The sequence below is a fragment of the Arvicanthis niloticus genome, chromosome 16 (genome assembly GCF_011762505.2).
Source record: "Arvicanthis niloticus isolate mArvNil1 chromosome 16, mArvNil1.pat.X, whole genome shotgun sequence".
Taxonomy (NCBI): domain Eukaryota; kingdom Metazoa; phylum Chordata; class Mammalia; order Rodentia; family Muridae; genus Arvicanthis; species Arvicanthis niloticus.
In genome coordinates, this window is record NC_047673.1 from 66954112 (window position 1) to 66974100 (window position 19989).

General features: G+C 47.8%; 1 protein-coding gene across 11 annotated transcripts in view; it reads left to right on the plus strand.

Moving 5' to 3' along the window:
- The window catches only part of Sdccag8 (SHH signaling and ciliogenesis regulator SDCCAG8), a 194480-nt gene that overhangs the window by 165405 nt on the left and 9086 nt on the right, over nt 1-19989 (plus strand). The window lies entirely within an intron of this gene.

Genomic DNA, 19989 nt, shown 5'->3' on the forward strand with positions numbered 1-19989 from the left:
CTGGAACTCACTCTGTAGACCAGGCTGTCCTGGAACTCAGAAATCCACTTGCCTCTGCCTCCCAAGTGCTGGGATTAAAGGCATGTGCCACCACTGCCCAAAGAAGTTTGCCTTTTAATCCTGTCTTCACTTTGTTATTTTCATTATTAGCACTGTGGGCTTGAGAGACCTAGCGTTGTGGTCAGGCCTAGACACTGGCTCATTTATCTGTGGCATAGAGACAAGATTCGACCATGTTCCTTAGCCTCCATAAACTGAACACCATGGTGGCATTAGTGATGTATAACGTTAAGATCAGCTGGGCGGGCGATGAGCACTTGGCATAGGTAAGGATTCAGTATACACCTGAGCATCCTGGCACACAACTGTGGGCCTTGTTACTTAGGAGATTGGAGCAGGAGGATTGCTTGAATCAGGAACTTGGTACCAGCCTGAGCAACATAGTCAGACTCTGTTAGGAGAAGAAAAGAAGAAGAAATAGAAATGGAGAGTCTTATACTGTTTATTGTCTTGTCTTTGTTACTGAATTTCAGTTGCCTCCTCCATTAGATGGAAGAAATGCTTTCTATTGTTTCTAAATGTTTCAGTTGAATGGGCATGCAGAAAGAACATTGTCTCTGCTAAGCAGTGCGCCATTCAACAAGTGCAGTAATTGTAAAGTCACTTAGTCAGGGTTACACTGGGCAGGCACTTGATGTGCTATCTCTGATTCTCCAAACAGTCCTGTAGGGTAGATAGCATTACTTTAGATTGTAAATCAAAAATCAGTCTTCCAAGAATTTGCTTAGGATCATGTTCAGATTTCAGACCTTGAGGTCTGTTTTATTTTACCTGTGAATTTATCATTTTGCATACCTGCACCTCCATGAAACTAGTCCAAAAGAATGTTAGTTAGTAATCAGTTGTGTTCATCATCATGGGAGGAAGAATTTATTTCTTATTACCTAGTTTGAGCTGATATATTTTCTTTGATTAGTATCGTATCTACTGCATGAATATTAAGACATAAAATTTTGATATAATGTGCCTAAGCTATATTCTTTCACAACGTTAAACATCGACTTACTAAGAACCATTGGTCTTTATAGCATGCAGCCCTACTCCACAAAGGCAATTCTAAAGACAGAGCACATCCGCAACCCTGTCCTCAAGGTGGCTTGGCTGGCTGTGTGCATGGATGCTGCAGACTTCCTGTCACACAGCTCTGTGCTCCTCAGGCCATTCTTGCTTTACATTTCAGTTCCATGAACTTTTTATTCATGCTGTAGATCGCAAGTAATGGATTTACAGTTTGATACCCCTGTGTGCACACCGATGATAGCCAGCTAATGTCACTGCTCACCAGCTCACAGTAGGAGCCCTAGGAACAACGTTACCCGCATGAGCAGCTAGCATCTCTGGTGAGACCTGCATTGTGCCTTGGAGTTTGGCAACTTCCTACCTATAGAAGTATGCTAAAGGCTTTTTCGGTGATTTGTTGTTTCCTTCCATCCTTCCAAACATGAGTCTCTTCCTCTGTCAAACTGAAATAAGGATCTGTCTCTCATGGTCTCTGCACAAGGAAAGACATGCTTCAGAGAGCATGCACAGCACCCAGGGCATGCCTCTCCCCTCCACTGCTCTGCCTTAACCACATTCCCACAGACATGGGGAATCATGTGTGGTTAGCCAACACAAGGTCCAAACCACATCACAAGGAGGGAGGTCAGACACTCAGTGTGCTCCTGGTGTGGCAGTGGGGCAGCCCCATCTGCTAAGTGCCAGGCACCCAGAAACAGAGGTGGTCACTGAACCTCTCATCTGCACTTCTCAGGACTTTGTTCATAATGGCCTTTGTCACTCACAGATCTGTCTGTCTAATGTATCTATGCAGAAGAAATCTGTCGGTTTCGCTGGTGTCTTTTTGACCATAGGCCTGATAGACTATTTTCTACCCTCTCCCCCACCCTCAAACTGTTCAGAGTTATAGAGAGCCAGGTTTCAGTCATCAGACAGTTGAATAGACTGTCTCACTGGGGGCCAGATTCCAAGGAGACAGCCCATGGACTCACAGGCCAGGAGAGCCAGGATTTCAACAGTGTCAACAGTCTCTGCTCATCACACCAAAAAAGCCCCTTGTGGAGCTGCCTCATTAGCATACGCCGCTGTGCTAGCTAACAAAGCCAGCCCAAGATCTGTTCCTCTCTCAGTGCATCTGTCTTCCTTGACCAAAAAGAAACTACTCCAGCCAGGGTGGGGGCTTTCTGGTAGAAGACTACGTTCCAAGAATCTCAGTGGGCCATTCAGAAGTGGTTTAAAAATAATCAAATTTTGGGGAAGCAAGACTCTTTCATTTTTCAAATTTTGTTTTTAAATCATCAATAGCCCCCACCCCAACCCCAAAAAAAGTAAAAGAAAAAAGGAAATCGCCATGCTCCACAATTAAAACTAGTGGAGCCCCAAATACCTCCTAGCCATCCCGTAAAAGCCTTGTGTTAGAGTGCAGAAAAGCAGCCTCCAGCCAGGCAGGGCACAGCAAGCCTCCTCTCAGGCTGACTTGCTGGCCCTCTTTTGTTGGGGGATGGAGGGAAGGAGAAAGGCAGAAGCAGATGTGCTGCTAGATCTACAGGCTTCTGCCAACCATATGGCATCTTAAAGAAAGATGGTTGGAGCGTCTGGATTAGCAAAGAGTCGGAATGGGAAGCCATGTGTCGCGTTGGTACAGGCAGTTGTTTGAGCTCTCTCTAAATGGCTTCAGGAGATTGTGTAAGGGAACAAATGGTCCTGAGAGCAGGGGAGCAGCCTTGCCGCTGCTGGAGAGGCAGTTGGCCCTGGGGCGGCGGCTGCTCTCCTCCCCGCAGCTTTCTGTATCCTTTAAATGTTCTTCGAACTCTGAGAATTGACTAGAACTTTTCAACTGTTAATTACAAGGCTGGGTTCTCTGGGCTCTAGGCCCCGTGAACTCTCCTCTCTGCCCCCAGTTAGGTAATTAATTAGTCACGTTGCAGCCCTGCTCTTGTGTGTTGTTCCTCTGTCCTCCACAGGGGCTCAGTCCTACAGTTCTCAGGACCTTGACAAAATGCCTTTTGCAGGAAGGCTGGCTAACTCTGGAGGGCCTGTGTCTCCATCCTGATTCCAGGAGATAGACAAACCTGTGAAGGTCATAGTGAACACATGAGCGCATACCTCCCACTACTGCAGGTCTTCCAGTCTCTACCAGTGAAGTCACTGGACGGACAGCCATACCTGCCACGCTCTGGCTCATCTGAGAGGTCAGATGCTCAGGCTGAGCATAAGCTGAGCAGTGAGCAGTGAGACCTGGGGTGCTGGCAGGCCATTGCAATGACATGGCCATTGCAAGGCAAGCATTGTGCTCTGTTGCTGAGTGGGGGGCTTTGTTCATGCAGCAAAATCTAGAGTGGCTGGAAATGTTAGGTCTACCCCTTCTAGAGCACATAGCTACCTTTGAGGCTCAGATCTGTCAAAGTTGGCTTATAGGAGGTCAAATGGCAAAGGATGGGCTGTTAGTATTCTGTGTAAACTCCACCTCCACAGTTACCTGGCAACAGCCAGGTATGCTCCTCCCCACAGTTACCTAGCAACAGCCACGTAGGCCTGGTCCACTATAAAAGGGGCTGCTTCCCCCTTCTCTCTCTCTTAATCTCTTACCCTCTTGCCTCTCTGTCCCCTCTCCCTTCCCTTCCCCCTCTCTCCATGTGGTCATGGCTGGCGTGTTCTCTCTCTCTCTCTCTCTCTCTCTTCTCTTCTCTTCTCTTCTCTTCTCTTCTCTTCTCCTCTCTCTCTCTCTCTCTCTCTCTCTCTCTCTCTCTCTCTCTCTCTCTCTCTCTCTCTCTGCCTCTACTACCCTCCTGGCTCCCCTCCCCATGCCCTCAATAAACTCTATTCTATACTATACCAGTGTGTGACTGGTCCCTCACGGGAAGAGATGCCTCTACATGGGCCCACTGGGACATCCCCTTCCCACACCTCTCCACACACCCACAGAACATTATCTCTTTATCTCTTTATCTTTTTATAAACACTTCAACAGCCAAGGAAGCAGTGGGTTGACCTGAGAGAATCATTCTGCAAACTTTCATTATACATTGAGAACTGTGGGAGTGACTGGCCAGTTCCTGGTCTTTCTGAGCCCAGGACAGAGCATACTGAGTGTTAATGCCTTGCCTGTCACGTCTGACTCCAGATATACAGCCCCTCCCCACAAACAGAACCAAGAAAAGCATGCAACTTGTAGGTTAAAACTGAGTTACTGAGCTGACCATAGGGTTCAGCAAATCAAGCCACTCACTGTGCAAGCTTGATGATCTGAGTTCGATACCCATAACCCACATAAAGACAGAAGGGGAGGACCAACTCCACAAAGTTGTTTTCTGAACCTCCACATATACTACATATGCTTGCCGACAGACAGACAGACAGACACACATGCACACTCGAGAGCGCACACACACACACACACACACACACACACACACACACACGGACACAGGTGCACACACACATCATACTCATATGTACACATGCACATCACAATAATAAAAACATGAAAAGCCAGAGCCATGTGAAGTGTGTTGAGCACAGCTTCCCTCAGAACACGCAGCAGTGACAGTGCATTCTTCTTTGTCCGTTGTAGCAGCACACAGCCTCCTGTGGAAGCCAGGCCCTATGTAACTGGGTTGGAGTGAGAGAAAGGGGCTGTTAGAGATGGGAGTGTGTCTGCAAATGGCATTGCTTCTGCCTTTGTTCTTTCTAAATGGGGTCTTCTAGAAATCCTGTGGAGACTCTTAATAACACCTTAAGTCACGATTGGTATTGGCAGTTTAAATTGTGCTCTTACACATTTGAAACACACCCGCTTCCTGCCCCAGAACCCATTTCTTGCTAACATGTTAAATGTTAGGATATTCTTACTCTGTCTTGTGAATTTGGGATTCATTGGGGGGCCAGTATCTGTGAAAAGCCTAATTCTGATTGTTATTCACCAATTAGAAGAAACTGTCACTCTGATCCCTTTTTCTTTCCAAGTGTACACAGCCTGGAATTTGTCAGCCTTGGAGTCTCTTGAAACAATGCAATTAAACTGTAACATATTTCCTAACATTCTTAATTAAGACAGTGACTGGAAAATGTAGATTAACAGAAGTTACTGTTTTTATCAACATATTTTCTGTCTTTCCACCACCCTCACATCCCCTCCCCCAGGCTTTTTACTCTCCATGTCTGATGTCAGTTTCGGCCACATGTACATTATGCACACGGCACTGAAGAAACAAAGTACAACATTCTCTTTGAATTCTGAGCTGCATGCCCGGCACCACATGCACTGTCTGTTACATGTCGCTTCTTATGAGGCTCATGCTGGGAGTTTCTTTTTAAACGCAAAATGTTTCTGAAGGAAAGAGTTCAGGTTGGGCAGATTGTGTTAGAGAAATCTCACTGTCTCTGAGTAGAATTAATACACTGATTATTCTGTGCAGGCTCAAACTGGCACCATGTGCAAAGTTCAAGAGTGTCTGGGAATTGAAATATGAGGGGAATTTGGGAGAGTGAGCCGAGACAAAGCGTTTGGAGGGGAATTTCTAAGTACGGCTTAGAAGTGAAACTCTAACTGGTAACTTTGTAAAGAGGGGCAGAACGGAAGCCTTGGCATAGAGCACTGCCCACTGCAGCTATTTCCACGGACTCGCAAGGGCTGTCTTCCAGTTGAGAGTTGATGGGAAAACCCACATGGGGGGTCATCCAGCACCTTTTGATTTTCACCTCTTTGAGTGAGTTCTTAAGTCTTGCCAGTTTCAATTAAGTCACATGAGAAGCTTAATTACTACATAGAAATTAAAATGGGCTGTAATATTTCTTTGGCCTCTCTATTAGCCAAGACTTTTTTTCTCTTTAATTAAAATTTGGGTCGTTCATGATCATCAACAAACAATGATTCAGTTATTTGTTTACAAATAAGGAATTAAAATTAAGAACAGCAAATAGAAACCCACAGCACCTCTTGCATCGGGGAGAAATCAACCTGTTTTTCTCATTGCTTCTCAGGAGAATGAAATTGGGCCGAGCATGTAGTTAATGAAGCTCTCGCCCATCTCCTCCCCAAACTGCCAGATCGCTTTAATCCCCTCCTTCTGCCAAAGTCCAGAGGCCCAGGGAGCCCCTGTGGAGCCTCCATAGCCAGATGCTAGGCACCCAGCCCGGCCCCTGCAGGCTGGCGCCCACTCCCGCCAGGTGCCGGCTCTCTCATGGTGGGCAGGGGGTGCTGGCCAAGGCACCGGTATCCAGAGGCGGAGCAGGCGGGTGCGCCCCTGTGGCCCATGCGGAGCCCTGTGGCTGGCTGCACCTGCAGGAGGACAATTGCCCAGCACGGGGTGGCCAGCCGCACTGGAGGCTGTTGCTGTCCTCTGGGCGGGGTGCGGCCTGAGTTCAGAGCAGGCGGGCTGCAGGGGCTAAGTGCACAGCTGCTCCTCCTCTGAAAACTAAGACAGAAGCAGTTTGTTGGCAGCATCCAGAAGGAGAGGAAACAAAATCTACCCTTCGGTTTGGCTGAAAATTATTTCCAAGAACCAGTTAGCGTATTCTTGGGGTCAGGGAGTCTGCCTAGTCCCTGACCATTGCCTCTTAGAATGGTGCCAGGCAGCCAGTGAGGAGAGCGGCCTGCGGGGTGAGAAGGCTTTATGCACTGCCTGTACAGTGGTGTTGCTCTCCTGACCTAATCTACTGTCAGGACACTTGTGTCTCTGTCTACACCGTCCAAGGAAATGGCAGATAGGGGGACATGCTTGACAATTAGCACAACTAACAAAACACAGAACTTTTGTTTTGAAAATGCAGCTCCGTTGGCTGTGTCTCAGGAGAATTCCCAGGACTGGGCACAAGGGCCCTTTATCTTCTGCCCATCATTCAGTGCCAGGGAGCTTTACAAAATTAGGGGACAAAGCCCCTAGGCCCCACTGAGACCATCCTGGGTCATTCTTAGTTAGAAAGAGCTCTGTCATCTCAAGGGGTACATTGCCTGCCCTCTTCTATGCCTCAGGCTGGAACGTGCCACTGCTGCTGAGTGATAACCCGGGATGTTGGTTAACTTGTACTTTCTTTTAAAAATGAGTAAGGTGTGTTGGGAGCCTCAGCTGCTGCCTCGCCACTCCTTAAAATAAAAACATTTTGTGAACCAAGTGTTAAGCTTACCCTTCACCCCCACCCACTGTGTCATGTAACTGGGCCGAATCTGTCTGTTGCAATGCAGGGGCCCACTAGAAACCAAATGAGCCCTCCAGCCAGTCTAATCTAATCACTCTGATCTGTCATGAACCTTGTAGCTGGAAGAGTTGTGCCATCATATTATCCCAACACTCATCACCGTGTGGAGGACCCCCTTTTACTAAATGATTTATTACTCATAGCAGAATTCCTCTGGCTGCAGATTTTATTTCTGAGTCGCTCTGTTCAGCTCAATTGGTCTCCTTCAGTTACCGTGGCAACCAGCAGATGGGGTTCTTTGACAAGGGTCAGCGGGGAGGCTGCCTCAGTGCAGAGGGAAGAGAAACTAAATAAAAAGCTTTCAGCACTGACAGTTCTCTAGCCCAAAGCCAGGAGTTGTTATCAAATTACCAGCATTAAAACCTAATTAAGATATGTGCCACTAGGCACACCTTAGTGACTGAATCTGGTTACTCAGCTGCCGTGGACTCACTCTTCGTCCATCACACCGCTGTGACCAATTTGGCCCCCTAAGTAAGGATGGTCCAGTCTGAAGGAGATGGCAGAGGCCCTCACTTGACACCCTCCATGAGGGCTGAGGTCCCTGGAGCAGCAGGATCTTATTAGAAGAGAGTCTTCCCCAGACAGGGCACTGTGCCTCCACGTGTGCTGCTGAGCAGGGCATATCTTCCCTTAAGACTGTTGTTGGCTTAACTTGGGAGAGCGTTCACCAAAGTGAAACTGAGCATCAAGTGCTGTGGATTGGAAAGGCCGGCCTGACAGTGCAGAGGCTCTCTTCTGCAGCGGGCAGAGGTGATAGCTTTAGGTCAGTTAAGAAACTGTCAGTTAGCCTGGGGGTGGTGGTGCACGCCTTTAATCCCAGCACTTGGGAGGCAGAGGCAGGCGGATTTCTGAGTTCGAGGCCAGCCTGGTCTACAGAGTGACTTCCAGGACAGCCAGGGCTACACAGAGAAACCCTGTCTCGAAAAAACAAAAACAAACAAACAAACAAAAAACCAAAAAAAACAAAAACAACAACAACAAAAGAACCTGTCAGTTAGCTAGACATGCTATCTATAGCAATAATACAGCAGTGCAGTTGACAGTAAGCAGTTCTGTAAGGGTTCATAGGAAACACTATGGCATGTAAGAGAAAAGGACAGTGGGGTGTGCACCTCACTGTGTGCACCTCACTGTGTGCACCTCACTGTGTGCACCGCACTGTGTGCACCTCACTCTGTGCTTGAAAAAATCCTGGATGGTAGAGCAGAGGACAGGAGAGGTGAGCCGGGACACTGAGGAAGTTCACCTGAGTCCAGTGCAGTACCAGCCTGGGCTACACAGCCAATGTTCTAAAAACCAGGTTAAAGAGAGAACAAGGGAAAAGGGACTGGAGAGACGGCTCAACATGTAAGAGTAATGGCTGCTTTCCCAGAGGATCCTGGTTTGGTTCCCAGCATCCACATGGTAGCCCACAACTACCTGTCTGTGAACTACTCCAGTTCAAGGGATTACCCCCACCCCCGGCCTCTGAAGGAACCACTTCATATCCACCAGCAAAAATGCCCATAAGTAAAGTAAGGTGGGTGGGTGGTTGTTTTGTTTAGCTTTGTTTTCTCAAGACAAGGTTTCTCTGTGTAACCCTAGTTGTCCTGGAACTCTGTAGACCAGGTTGGTTTTGAATTCAGAGTTCCATGGCCTCTACCTCCCAAGTGCTGGGATGAACTGTGTGTGTCATCACCGCCAGGCTGTAAAGTGACTTTTTAAGGAAAAAGAACAACTAGGGAGAGGTCAGAGCCAGAGGGGACCAGATCGAGCAGATCATCCCCACAGAGCTTAGGTAGAGGGCTGTGGATTTTCTTGGTAGTGTTCTTGCAGCTCTTCAGAAGCTGTGTGTCACAGGGTGCAGATGCTGACAGGTGATGTGAGGGAGGAGGGTTTTTCCTGCCTCAGCTACAGATAGCCCTGAGCCCTGGGTTCAGCTCTGCAGACTGCTTTTTCAGCCACACCCCTTCCCCTGCCTGTTGTCCAGAGGTGGAGCCATACTTAACCAGGACCTTGCTCCTCCCTTAGGAAGAACTAGTTGGGGTAACTCAGGCTTTAAGCAAGTGACTTTCTGGGTTTTTAAGGTTTAAAAGAAAACAGTTTTGTTTTTTGCGACCCTGAAATGGAACCCAGGTCCTGGATTATGCCACAAAGTACTTTGCTACCCAGCTGTATTCCTAACGGAGAATCTGAAATGCTTTGCCTGCCACTTCTTGTTCTTATTCCATGTACTGGAATCTTCCATCCATGGCCAGTTCTCCAAAGATACTGGGGCTCAGCCTGGCAGGTAGCCCTGGCTGCCTGATGGTGACAGAGGAGGGGTGCGTGCCTGTCCCTGGGTGCTCTAAGGTGCCAATCTGGTGGGAGCACTGTCTTAGGGAGGAGCTCTGGTGGAGCTCCTGACATGGTCAGAGGCTCAGAGGACTTGGGGAGCACGTCTCCTGGTGGCCTGCTGCTCAGCAGGGGACTGAGGAAGGCTCAGTGAAGCCACTTCAGCAAGCATGTGGGGGCGGGGATGGGAAGGGGGCAACTTGAGGATTTATTTGCAGCTTCCTTCCACCTCACACCCCCAACCCCAGCACTATTCTTTGGGCTCAGTGATTGCTACTTGGTCTGGCCTGAAATGATTTGCTACTAGTCTGCCACAAGGCAAGAACTGACATGGGGTAGCCAGAAAACTACAGAAAATTTAAAATGCAGCTGTGTGCATATTGTACTGCACAAAACCACCAGCATGCAATAGATTGAGAATTTAGGAAGAATTAAAAACAATACCAAATCTGTTCTCTCCATTGAGCTAGCAGAAGTGCAGAGGAGGAAGTTTCTCTTTCCTCACTCCTGCAGGCCTCAGAACCTGCACGGCCAGCGTTCTCTAGAATGCTGCAGAGGGTCACCTGTTTCAAGGTTCTGGCCTAAATTCTTATTGTTAGTGCTCTACAGAAGATAGACAAATTGACTGGATCCTCTATCCCTCTCATCCTCCTTTGTTCTTTTCTTTCTGTCTGTCTCATTGCTGGGATGTAACTCAGAGCTTTTATTTGATAGCCTTTTGCCACTGAGCCACACCCACGAGGGCTGGGCTGGTACTGTAGTTTTTGTTAGAACACATGCTTAGCCTAGAGCTAGAGCTCTGTCCCCACACTTCAGAAAATAGGTAAATGATAGATAGATAGATAGATAGATAGATAGATAGATAGATAGATAGACAGACAGACAGACAGAGGAAGGAAGAACTTTAAAACCCTATAAGGTTCAAGTCCAGAGTCAGACACCACAGGTCCCTGTCCTAAATGCTTCCACAGGCTGCCTCAGTGGGGCAGCCGCCTTCACACTGTCTGACAGCAGTCTCTTCATGATGGGCTGAACTGTGACTTCTCAGGTACCTCTCATCTCCAGTGTGGCTTTGCCACCATCACTGCCCTCAAGCACTCTGTCCTGTTTCTGTAGGCAGCAAGACTAATAGAGAACTTCTCTGAGAAAGAGAGACGGTCAGTCAACAGTGCTGGGAATGTAAATTCTCTCCATTGAAGGTGTAAACTCTCCCCAGAATCATTTAAATCATTTCTGAACCAGGGTGGGTTTTGGCCAAGGATGTTTAAATTGCAAAACAGCCACTGACAACGTTTTAACCCGGTGCATGAGTTCTTCATCATGTGATCTGTCTGACCACATTAATGAGAGGGAATTATGTAAAATGCAGTGGCAATTTTTAAGTATTGGAACAAAAGTATACAACTTTAAATTAGCATGGGTTAGTTGCCAAAATTAATTACCTCGAACAGTAATTAGGGTAATTGAATTTTCAAAACTTGTACTCAGTGCAGTATTTGGATTGTATAGCTGCTGTGGGCAGATGGGAATGTAGCAACCCTGGGCCGTTGTGGCTGGAGAAGTTGTAGAGATGGAAGGGAACTTGCTGTCTCTGGGCTGAGGCTTTTTCTTACCCACCAGGTACTGCTTGCTTTGTGCTTGATGGTCCCGTGGTCTCTGTTGCCCCCATTATCAACTTAGGTTTTGAGGACAGGTGAAGGGTGTATGTGTGCGTGGCTTTCAGCAGGCCTGCACTCACTGCAAGCTGGGTCCTGTATGCTGTTCATATTCTACAGTACTGCAAGCTGGTTTCCACACACCATTCACACAACCGTCTTCTCCTCCTGACTTCTCTCCTCTGTCATCTGTCCTTGAGTTTCTTCACTTCTATTCTAGTGTCTCTCCTTATTTCAGAGTGGCCCTAGGATTTACCCAAGTTCTCATGATTAAGAGCAACAACAGATAGTTGTCATTTAAATAGTCTATTGTTTTGACTGACAACTGAAACCACATACACAGTTTTCTCAGAATAAGTCACTTTGGCTGTATGGTCACTACAGTGAATTGTGAACACCAGGGATTCTTCTGTTGGGACCTCCTCAGCATCAGGGTATGGATGTCCATGCACCAGGCCCAATGGCTGTGTGTTTGGAATCAGGTTGGAAGTGTTACTTTGGTTTCTAGCTTGAACTGAGAGGAATCCAGCCCGAGGTAGACTAGCCAGTATGAGTGAATTCCGAAGGGTTACTCTGTTTCCAAGTCTCCTGTTTGTTTACCTGTTGTAAGATTTTCAAATTCCAGTGGTGACTGAGAGTGCTGAATTTGTATGCAGCACTTCTCTGAAACAGAGTTATCTTTGGAAGGGCTGGGTTACCTGCTGTGTGAGGAGAGGAGATGACTATGCAGGGACCAGACAGTGAAAGACCCTGTTACTATGCAAGGGAATATGGCCACAGAACTGAAGCAACAGTCTCCATCAGACAAGATGTGAATGGATCAAGAAGGATTGAGGATCTTCAGCTCTAGCTAGTATGGGGACTCTGAGTTTGGAGGTTCAAAGATTGTATGGTGTGGTTATTTTGAAACAGGGTTTTATATAGCCTGGGTTGGTGTCTCTCTTGTGTGGCTGAGGCTAGCTTTGAACCCTTGATCCAGCTGTCTCCATCTTGGCTGCGACTGCTAGGACTGCAGGTACTGTTGAGAAATTTGGATGTGGAACACTGGTCATCAGCCCAACTTTGGGGAGTATCAGAAGTGTAGAAGGAAGAGGTGTGGAGTGTTACAGGACACCTGAGCTCATCTGGGTAGTGAGTGGGCAGAAGGAGATTGGGACGATGGAATGCACAGCAGGGTAAGGGACAGAGGGAGGAGCTCTGGGGAGGGACGGAGTCCAGCACGTCACAGAGTGACTTTGAGGCCACTTGGACAGGTTGCTTAGACCATAATATCAAGTGCCAAGGTACCTCAGACCATTCACCTGGAGCCAGGGGCTGAAATAAAAACATCTGATATGAAGAGGGACGATTGCATGGTGATTGTTGTCCCATACACACTTGAAGTTCCAGGAGGTGTTCTGGAAGAGAGTCTATACATCAAAACAGGAGAGGTCCAGCCCTGACCTGGGGAACATGGGCCTGCAGGTCTGCGGAGATGTCACAGGGATATGGGAGAGAGGAGGAGACTAAGTAGCCCTGGAAACTGTGGGGCACGCTGGTCACTTAGCACTACTCCATCCTGTGAGCCCGCATCTGACTCTCTCCTCTGTTCTCACCCACAGCATGCATAGGACTGAGTTACATAAGGGATGCAAGCCACTCACAACCGCAGCCCTGCAGTGAGTGCTTAGTCAGTACCAGAGCCTCACTGGGAGGGAAGGAGGGAGGGGGAATTGACCATATTCTACCGTTAAAATAGTTACAGTTTTAAGATCTATATGCTGTTTGGAAAGTGCCCTTAATTTTATCAGTAGACTCCTCTCACAGGGGAAGTGTGGGAGTAAGCATCCTGAGAATATGCTTCTAAGAAAAGAGGAAGGTCCTGTCAGAATCTCCACAGCAAAGAGGCTGTCGTCTAAGAACACTTCTGAACAAAAGACATTTTACCACCACACTAAAAACTCAACAACAAAACAACACAAAACAAAAGTCACCTCCAGTTTGTCTGGGGGAGACGTACAGCAGAACGTGTGCGGTCACAGGTGGCAGAGCAGGATTGGCATTGGTGGGGAGCCGTGTAGGACGCACCTCAGTGGGTACCCAAGTGTACATTTAGTGTTTATACCTCAGCGCTCACACACCACATATAGTTTCCCCATCTCACATACAACATAGAGATTTAAGTGTATGTATCTGCTCACATTCACAGTATTCCTTGCAGAAGGATGTCTGAAGCCGAGGACCCAAGCTGGCAGCTTGCACTACCACTATTTTGCATAAGCTCATCCCAGCCCACTTAGCTTTACAGAGTTGTTTGGTATTTTACCACTTGCTCTGTCTTACCATGAAGTCTCACATAGTTTTCAAAAAGTGCCCTTTCTGGTAATGCCCCTGCCTTGTGGCTGAGACTATAGCTATTAGTTCAATAGGGAGGTGCTAGGCCCAGCACACATGAGTTTCCTATGATCTTCATCTCCATTCTTTGTTGTCACAGAAACTGTTAACCCTTACACACCTGGAATTCCTAGAGATGCCTTAGAAGAAAGCCTGAGCTGACTCCAGTGACACAGCCTAGGCATCTGCTGTCCAGAAGTCACAGTCCTACACATGCAAGTCCCAAAGGTCCTCCTGTGCCCTAGATGGCACATCAGCACCTGCCTGGTGAAAAGAAGTGTCCTTTCTCATGGACCAGCCATTCACTGTGAGGACAGAAGGTGCTTCACAGGACAAGGACAGGAGTCAGCCACAGTTCCCCAGTTCCCCAAGTGCCACAAGGTCCCTAGAACACAGTAGAAGGCCAGTGTCCACACATTGCTAGGATGAGACATGGGCCTAGAAAAGACATACTGAACTAAGGTCTTTGCTCTGAGAGCTAGTGGCTGTCCTGACAGTGTGCAGCCTGGGTATCCTATGAAACCTGTCAGAATGCCTTGCTGGAAGGGGCTGGCCTCTACACACATTTCTACAGGCCTCAGACAATGACCTGCCTTGTTCTCATCACCACTGAACAGCTTGTGGAGGGAGGAAAGGGCCAAAGCCATGAGCCTCCATGTGTCAAAATGACAGAATGAGATGAGACCTGACACTGGAAAGCAGCTCTGCCCCATGGGGAGAGCAGCAGGCAGGGGCGAGCCTGCGCAAGTACCCCAGTAAGAACCAAGAAAGGTTGGAATATCACAACCTGCCAGCCCATCGACTTTGAGCCCTCAGTATTCTCATCCTGAAAGTGGGTGGGGCTTATTGGAAGAAAGTCAGGTCTCTGGAGCACAAGCGGGAAATGGGACCCTGGTCCTCTGTCTTAGTTCGGGTTTCATTGCTGTGAAGAGACATCATGACCAAGACAACTCTTATATAGGGAAACATTTAATTGGGCTGACTTATAGTTCAGAGATTTAGTCCATTATCATCACAGCAGGGAGACGTGGTGCCGGAGGAGCTGAGAGATCTGCATCTTGATCTGAAGGCAACAGCAGGAGCCTGGATGTTTTTCACATTGGGAACAGCTTGAGCATTTAAGACCTTAAAACTCTACCTCCACAGTGACACACTTTCTAATAGTACCACGCCCTATAGCCAAGCATTCAAACACATGAATCTGTGGGGACCATAACTATTCAAAACTCCACATTCCACTCCCTGTCTCCCATAGGTTTATAGACATGAAATAATGCAAAATGCATTTATTCCAACTTCAAAAGTCCCCACAGTCTCAACAGTCTCAGCAGTGTTTAAGAACCCACAGTTCAAATTCTCCTCTAAGATTCATGTAATCTCTTAACTGTAATTCCCTATAAAATCAAAATATTATCCAAAAAAAGATCACATACTTCCAATATAATGGCACAGGATATACATTACCATTCCAAGATGTAGGGAAGGAAGCGTAGTAAGGAAATACTGAACCAAAGCAAGACCAAAAACCAGCTGGACAAACTCTAAAGTCTGCATCTCCATGTCTGATGTCAAATAGTTCTTCAGCTCTCCACTCTTCACCTTTGTTGACTGCAGCACACTTCTTTCTCTTGGGCTGTTTCTACTTCTTAGCAGCTTTGCTTGGCAGGTATCCTATGGCTCTGGCACCTTTAACATCTTGGGGTCTCAAAGGCAGTCTCGGCTTTACCTTCACACTTTCATGCAACAGACTCCTAGGCCTCCATCCAGGGATACCCTGGCCGCACACCTGGTCTCAGCAGCTTTCCTTACTTGCAGAGAGAAATGCATCTCTGATTCTAAAGCCAGAACCATGTGGCCAGAGCTGCCAAGTCGGCTGCTTGCTGGGCTGGAACATGGTCCCCTTATTCAATTACATCTTCACCAGCTTTCTGTTTTTTGTAGTTTCCCTCACTGCCTAAGCTTGGCTGTTCTGAACTTGCTCTGCAGAACAGGCTGGCCTTGAACTCAGAGATCTGCATGCCTCTGTGTACTGAGATTAAAGGACTGCACCACTGTACCTGGACTTAAACTTTAATTTCTTTTCACAAGATGGAAGTTTAGCTGGGTAGGATCTTGCCCCGAGGTTACCACTCCCTAATTCCATTTAATATCTTTAATCTGTTTATCTCCCTGAACACAGGATTTAGCTCCATTCTACTTCCTGGTGCCCCTTTTTACCCTTCCTTGAACCATACATTTTGTACTTTTTCTTTCTAAGCTTGCTACATTTCATCAAAATGTTCTTCACAAGAGTGAATGAACCACAGGACAGAATCTATGCTAGGCAGTTTGGAGAATTCCTTTGTCAATTTAATTAATCTAAATCTCTTGAATTTAGCCTCAGGCAGACTCTTCAGATAAGGACAAAAAGCAGCCATATTCTTCACCAAAATACCACAAGAATGATCTCTAGGCAACATAGTAAAGTTCTCTTCTCTGAAACATCCTCAGCCAGGTCTCCTCACACCACTGTGGTCCCTGCTTTGACTAGTATGGCCCATTAAGCCTCCTTAATGCATTCCACTGCTGTGCTAATTCAAAAACCCACATTCCTCTAAACAAAAGCCTGGTCAGAACTATCAAAGCAATATCCCAGTACCAATAACTTCTCTTTTAGTTAGAGTTTCATTGCTATGAAGGGACACCATGACCAAGGCAACTCTTCTAAAGGAAAACATTTAATTGGGGCTGGCTTACAGTTCAGAGATTTAGTTAAGTGTCATCATGGTGGGAAGCATGGCGGCCTGTAGGCAGACATGGTGCTTGAGGAGCTGAAAGCTCTGTATCTTTATCTGAAGGCAGCTGAAGGAGACTGGATGTGTTTGATGCAGGGCATAACTTGAGCATTTAAGACTCAAAGCCCCACCTATACAGTGACACACTTTCTCTAACAAGGCCACACCTCCTAATAGTGCCACTCCCTATCGACCAAGCATTCAAACACATGAGTCTGTGGAGGCCAAACCTGCTCAAACCAGCACACATGTCTGCTTCCTGGCTGCTATGGAGTGAGCGGCTTCCACTGCCACAAGCCTGCTGCGATGCTCTGCCTCAAGCAGGGTAACCTTGATCTGAAACCTGAGAGGCCACAAGCTAAAATCAGGCATTCCTCCTTTCCAGTTGTCATCTCAGTTATTTTCCACAGCCAGACAAAGCTGAGTAACACAGTGCTGGACTCTTCGGAAATGTTCACTGAAGGCTGGCCGGCTTGGTGAGATAGCCAGCTGGGCACCACCTAGATGTGACTCCAGGCCCTGCCATGGATGGGCAGGACGTATGCAAGTTAATTAACCCATCATGTTCAGTTTTTCCATCTGTAAAATAGGAGTGGTGATTCTAAGGTACTTTAGAAGATTATAATTGCATAATCAGTAAGGAGTTATAAGCCCAGGGACTCAGCAGATGGTGGCTACCAGCAGCTGTCAATTTAAGTCATCAAAAAAAATTAGTATAATGACCACTGATGTGTTTATAAAAAGATAAAGAGAATATGTTCTGTGGGTGTGTGGTGATGTATGGGGGAAGGGGATGTCTCAGCGGGCCCATGCTGAGGCATCTCTTCACCCTGAGGGACCAGCCACACACCGGTATAGTATAGAATAGGGCTTATTCAGGGCATGGGAGGGGAGTTAGGATAGTAGAGGCAGAGAGAGAGAGAGAGAGAGAGAGAGAGAGAGAGAGAGAGAGAGAGAGAGAGAGAGAGAGAGAGAGAAGTAGAGGCTGGCCATGAGCACCTGGAGAGGGGGGAAGGGAAGGGGGAAGGGGGCAAGTGGACAGAGGGATCAAGAGATCAAGAGAACAAGAGCAAGAAAGAGAGAGAGACAGGGGCAAGCTGCCATTTTTATAGTGGGCCAGGCCTACCTGGCTATTGCCAGGTAACTGTGGGGTGGAGTTTAGACAGAATGCTAACAACCACTACCAAGAAATTTGAAATATAGCTTATGTGTCTATAGAACAGTCCGAGAAACTGCTTCTGACTGATAGTAACGAAGGATTCACTAACAGTTGGGTTGTTGGTTGGTGCAGGTTGGGCTGCGCAATGTTTCTAAAATATCTTTTAAATTTAAAAGAATTATTTGTTTTCTTGACACTCATAGTGTGTCTATCTCCAGAGGACTTCCATAGAGTGTATTTCCTCAACAGTTCTCCTTGTCTCTGTTTTTCCTTTTCCCATAAATGTGAAGCAGTGACAGTCTAGGGCTGTCCCCAGTTCAGTAGGGAGCATGTTTTTTTAAAAGGAGGGAGATCATACCTGAGAGCAGCTTATAGAGTGAGCAATGGTTTGAAACATTAGCCAAGTCTGGTGCATGGTGGGTAGCCACCAGTGGAGCATGGGCACTGAGCCTGTGAGTTTGAGATCAGCCTGTACCAGACAGAGGGAGGGAGGGAGGGAGGGAGGGAGGGAGGGAGGGAGAGAGAGAGAGAGAGAGAGAGAGAGAGAGAGAGAGAGAGAGAGAAAGAAAGAGAGAGAGAGAGAGGCACTTGGGTAGAGGAGGGTCTCATTCCAGTGGGGACAATGATCAGGATTTAACTCCTCTCAGCTTGGTGCTACAGCAGGAAGCCAAGCCAGCACTTAGCTTCTCCTGCCTCCTGTGACCTCCTGTGACCTCCTGTGACCTGCCACCCCACACCAGGCTTACAGATTGCTCACAAACACCATGGCCCACTTGTTTGCAGCAGCAGGAAGCCAAAAGCCAGTACCCCAATAAGACTTAATCTGAGGGAAGCCACCTTGGGATCATGCAGCTTAACTACTATGAGTCCTAGTGTTTCTCACCAGCCTGACTGGAACACAGAACAGTTAATTGTTTCTCAGGGAAAAACAAAAACCAGCTGTGGGAGCCACTCCAGGGCTCCATCGGAGCAGGAGCTACAAAGAAAGGGGATGATATAACTGTCAGCAGATTGCCGAGGCAACAGTACTCCTGGACCAGACAATCAACACACGCTTCATGCAGGTCTGTCTCCTCTGTAGCAGGGAGACTGATCCCCCAATACCCTGTCCTGTGACAAGGTGTCAGAGTGGAGGCATGCGAGCGTCCCAATGCTACATTGGCTATGGCTTTCCCCAGGGAAGCTTCCCCTAGGGAAGTTTTCCTTCTCCTAGGGCAGAGGAAATGAACCATTGCTCAGGTTTTATGAGGCCACTGTGGGGGAAGCTAAGCTGGGCCCTTGAGTCCTTCCATCCTGCAGTCTATCTGAGGACCCTGGAAGCATCGGGAGGGGACACTCATGCATGCTGCAGGCTCTGCACTCTCGTTCTCCTCCCTGCATAGTAGTGGGCTCCAGCTGAGAAGCACCCTGACCTTGGTGTGACTGAGAGCAGAAAGCTCACCTGCTTTGCAAGAGATGGCAGTGCTGGAACTCTGAAGAGAACTCCAGCCCAGTCATCTATCTATCTATATGCAAAGAAAGGAAGCTGGGGGCAGGGTATGCCATGCTCTATGTCTTTGTGGGGGCTGCCTGTGTTGGAGCCCACCAGAAGCACTACCTGAGGAAGCCTGAAATGAGGAGGCTCCAGGCCACTCCAGGCTGGCCAGTGGCCCCAGAGCTATGGCTAACCAATGCACCTGGCACTCTCTCAGGTGCTTCCTTCAGCTACATAGTTAAGTTTCACTGCAGCTGCATGCAGGCACCACCAGGTGTGGGAGCATTTGAAATGTCCATGGAGCTCATGACACCCTCTCCTGTGGCTAGGGGTTGCTCTGCAATGCTGCTCCTGACCCCTGAGGCTGAGACAGACTGCACCTCTCCTTCCAGAGAAGAGCTGGGTGGCGCTACACTCTAAATTTACCCCAAAGCTGCCTTCCATAGGCACATGTGCTAGTGACTGCACAGGCTGACTGTGGACAGATGAGGATAATGGCTGTAGTGAATTAGCAAGTCTGGGGAGGAGGGCCTATCAGCAGAGGGACAAATTTAGGATCTTTGAAGACATCTGGTCAGCAGGCCGCAGCCTGTGACTGACAGGGATTAATAATGGAAAGCCCTTAGTTCAGTGTTTCTGGAGCCTCACCATCCACACCCAGGGCTGCAATCTGCCCAGTCCCGGCCACTTCCACGTGGACAATGGGGGATTTAGACCCCTTAGTTTTTATCTCTTTGTGAGTCTGAGGCTCCAGTCTTTCTTCTACACTCAGCTAACTGCCCAGAGTGTTTTCTCATCAAGAACATGTTGAGGGGCTGCTGCTTCCCTTGTCATTTGCTAGACGTACGGTATCCAGCTTACTAAACACCGGCCGGTGGCCCCAGAGCCGTGGCTAACGTAATGCGCCCGCCACTCTCGGGTGCTTCCCTCAGCTACATAGTTAAGTTTCCAGCTTCAGTGTCCCCCGGAGGTTCCCGTTTG